The sequence below is a fragment of the Schistocerca gregaria genome, unplaced genomic scaffold (genome assembly GCF_023897955.1).
Source record: "Schistocerca gregaria isolate iqSchGreg1 unplaced genomic scaffold, iqSchGreg1.2 ptg001540l, whole genome shotgun sequence".
NCBI classification, from domain to species: Eukaryota; Metazoa; Arthropoda; class Insecta; order Orthoptera; family Acrididae; genus Schistocerca; species Schistocerca gregaria.
This window is the reverse complement of record NW_026062824.1, coordinates 1,087-5,000: the sequence shown is the minus strand read 5'-3', so window position 1 is coordinate 5,000 and position 3,914 is coordinate 1,087. Positions and strand designations below refer to the sequence as shown.

The following is a 3,914-nucleotide window of genomic DNA, read 5'->3' as shown; positions in this document are numbered from 1 at the left end:
CATTCCGATTACGGGGCCTCGGATGAGTCCCGTATCGTTATTTTTCGTCACTACCTCCCCGTGCCGGGAGTGGGTAATTTGCGCGCCTGCTGCCTTCCTTGGATGTGGTAGCCGTTTCTCAGGCTCCCTCTCCGGAATCGAACCCTGATTCCCCGTTACCCGTTACAACCATGGTAGGCGCAGAACCTACCATCGACAGTTGATAAGGCAGACATTTGAAAGATGCGTCGCCGGTACGAGGACCGTGCGATCAGCCCAAAGTTATTCAGAGTCACCAAGGCAAACGGACCAGACAAGCCAATCCGATTGGTTTTGATCTAATAAAAGCGTCCCTTCCATCTCTGGTCGGGACTCTGTTTGCATGTATTAGCTCTAGAATTACCACAGTTATCCAAGTAACGTGGGTACGATCTAAGGAACCATAACTGATTTAATGAGCCATTCGCGGTTTCACCTTAATGCGGCTTGTACTGAGACATGCATGGCTTAATCTTTGAGACAAGCATATGACTACTGGCAGGATCAACCAGGGAGCTGCGTCAACTAGAGCTGAGCAGCCGGCCGCCCGGGAGTGTGTCCCGGGGGCCCGCGCGAACACGCAAGCGTCCGCTCAATTATTCTGCAAACAGGAGGAGGCCGAGCTCCCCTGCACGATACACCTCGAAACCCTCTCAGGTCCCGGCGGCGCGCAGCGCCGTCCTAGGTACTTGGTCGGTTTCGAGAGAGGCGCAATCGCCCGGAGTTAGGCGAGTAGACGGTTTTAGTGCGAACACCCTTGCTCCCAACTGAGCTTGCCGCTGCCGACAGAGGCCCGGGAGCGTGCTGTCGTGGCATTGCCGGCGGGAGACAACACGCGCCACCTATGGTGACCGGCAGCTCCAACGCCAGCGCCACACAAGGGCAAAGCCCCACTTGGGTGCAGAAGCGAACTCTCCCAGCACAGCGCACGCGCCAACACGTCCGCACAACTGCGATACAAACCACCTGCGAGAACCGCTGGGGCGACCGAGCAGCAGACGGCGTCGCGGCGCCGAGTGCCAGGCGGCGGCGCATCCTCAACGCACACAGTCCTCAATCAGACCAGCACACTGCAGATGTCCACCGCGCTTCGCACCGGGCTCGGCTGAACCAACTTTGGCCGCCAGGCGCCGCGTGCAGGGTGCGCCGCAGCGTAGCTGCGCCGCCTGCCGGGCCCGTCGGCTGGCGCTCCTGCCACTCGGCCCCCCCCACCAGCCGCCTGTTGCGCGTGCGCCCACGCAGCGCGCGGCCAACACGCCGGGCGGCCCCCCTTCACCGGCCGGGAACAGTCCCACCAAGCCACCGCCGCGTATCGCTTCATACCCACATGGGCCTAGTCACGCGTGTGGATGTGGCGGGTACCGCTGAAACAACCGGTTAATAGCTGTACCGATCGTCGCCATCACAGATTCACCTCCAGCGTGAACAACCGCTCAACAACGGATTTCCAGTTCATTTGCGTATCTTGGGCAGTAAACGTAGATGTCCACCTACATTTGCGAATTCAACAATTCTTGCATGCCAGGATGTCATGTGTCACGACACGCTACATCAGACCACATACACACTGCGACATGTGCAGAAGAGAACACGTGGAAGGTGGCCCGCGCACGTATGCGATGTACCTTCCGCGATCCACTGTCAACCGGCATCTGCGGCATGTCCCAGATATGGAACGCGGTCCCACCAGGGTAGCACTTTGTGTGAGGCAATACGACAAAGTCGGAATACACGCGTCACTACATCAGACGGCTCACGCTGACCTGACCTGACCTGACTCACCGCACCACCACCCCCAGCGACCCAGGGTGACATACAATGCGTTCGTACGTTCCTCCCACACGCCTCTACGGCGTACCACAGTGCAACCTAGCTGTTATTGGGAGACGAGACAAGTAGCATCAAGCACAACATATGGAAATTGAGATTCGACACCGTTGGGCACAGCCAGCGTACGGTCACACGTATCACACTACTTCACTCTGTACGTAACGACCGATGATCGGTACAGCGTGTGGGTTACGCGTACGACATCAGCGGACAATGGACACAGACCATACCACGACGTACACTGAGGGCGTCGACATCTGAATGCAACTGAACAGCTGCGAGGCTCATTTAACACTCAAACGCCAGACCGACCAGCTTGAGAGGACAGAGACACAAAGAGGGGGACAGAGGGGGACAGAGGGGGGGGGAGGGGGGGGGTCGGCGATATAGTCCTATTGCAGTACAATTGACAGTGGATAGCAGGAATATGTGGAAAGTAAGCAACACTCGCAAGACATCTACATGAGGATAACAACGACACCAGAGATTCCGAGCAGTGAACTATGTTAGGCAAAGGGACAACGTGGGTTAGGTTAAGGGACAACGTGGGTTAGGTTAAGGGACAACGTGGGGTTAGGGTTAAGGGACAACGTGGGTTAGGTTAAGGGACAACGTGGGTTAGGTTAAGGGACAACGTGGGTTAGGTTAAGGGACAACGTGGGTTAGGTTAAGGGACAACGTGGGTTAGGTTAAGGGACAACGTGGGTTAGGTTAAGGGACAACGTGGGTTAGGTTAAGGGACAACGTGGGTTAGGTTAAGGGACAACGTGGGTTAGGTTAAGGGACAACGTGGGTTAGGTTAAGGGACAACGTGGGTTAGGTTAAGGGACAACGTGGGTTAGGTTAAGGGACAACGTGGGTTAGGTTAAGGGACAACTTGAGTTAGGTTAAGGGACAACTTGAGTTAGGTTAAGGGACAACTTGAGTTAGGTTAAGGGACAACTTGAGTTAGGTTAGGTAAGGACAACTTGAGTTAGGTTAAGGGACAAATTGAGTTAGGTTAAGGGACAAATTGAGTTAGGTTAAGGGACAAATTGAGTTAGGTTAAGGGACAACTTGAGTTAGGTTAAGGGACAACTTGAGTTAGGTTAAGGGACAACTTGAGTTAGGTTAAGGGACAACTTGAGTTAGGTTAAGGGACAACTTGAGTTAGGTTAAGGGACAACTTGAGTTAGGTTAAGGGACAACTTGAGTTAGGTTAAGGGACAACTTGAGTTAGGTTAAGGGACAACTTGAGTTAGGTTAAGGGACAACTTGAGTTAGGTTAAGGGACAAATTGAGTTAGGTTAAGGGACAAATTGAGTTAGGTTAAGGGACAAATTGAGTTAGGTTAAGGGACAAATTGAGTTAGGTTAAGGGACAAATTGAGTTAGGTTAAGGGACAAATTGAGTTAGGTTAAGGGACAACTTGAGTTAGGTTAAGGGACAACTTGAGTTAGGTTAAGGGACAACTTGAGTTAGGTTAAGGGACAACTTGAGTTAGGTTAAGGGACAACTTGAGTTAGGTTAAGGGACAAATTGAGTTAGGTTAAGGGACAAATTGAGTTAGGTTAAGGGACAAATTGAGTTAGGTTAAGGGACAAATTGAGTTAGGTTAAGGGGACAAATTGAGTTAGGTTAAGGGACAACTTGAGTTAGGTTAAGGGACAAATTGAGTTAGGTTAAGGGACAACTTGAGTTAGGTTAAGGGACAACTTGAGTTAGGTTAAGGGACAACTTGAGTTAGGTTAAGGGACAACTTGAGTTAGGTTAAGGGACAACTTGAGTTAGGTTAAGGGACAACTTGAGTTAGGTTAAGGGACAACTTGAGTTAGGTTAAGGGACAAATTGAGTTAGGTTAAGGGACAAATTGAGTTAGGTTAAGGGACAAATTGAGTTAGGTTAAGGGACAACTTGAGTTAGGTTAAGGGACAACTTGAGTTAGGTTAAGGGGACAACTTGAGTTAGGTTAAGGGACAACTTGAGTTAGGTTAAGGGACAACTTGAGTTAGGTTAAGGGACAAATTGAGTTAGGTTAAGGGACAAATTGAGTTAGGTTAAGGGGACAAATTGAGTTAGGTTAAGGG

General features: G+C 51.4%; 1 non-coding gene across 1 annotated transcript in view; it reads right to left on the bottom strand.

Moving 5' to 3' along the window:
• The window catches only part of LOC126332992 (small subunit ribosomal RNA), a 1,893-nt gene extending 1,360 nt beyond the window's left edge, over positions 1-533 (bottom strand). The window contains exon 1 of the ribosomal RNA XR_007564022.1: positions 1-533. This exon is cut by the window's left edge and continues 1,360 nt beyond it. This is a non-coding gene — a ribosomal RNA (small subunit ribosomal RNA).
• Positions 534-3,914: the final 3,381 nt, after the last annotated feature.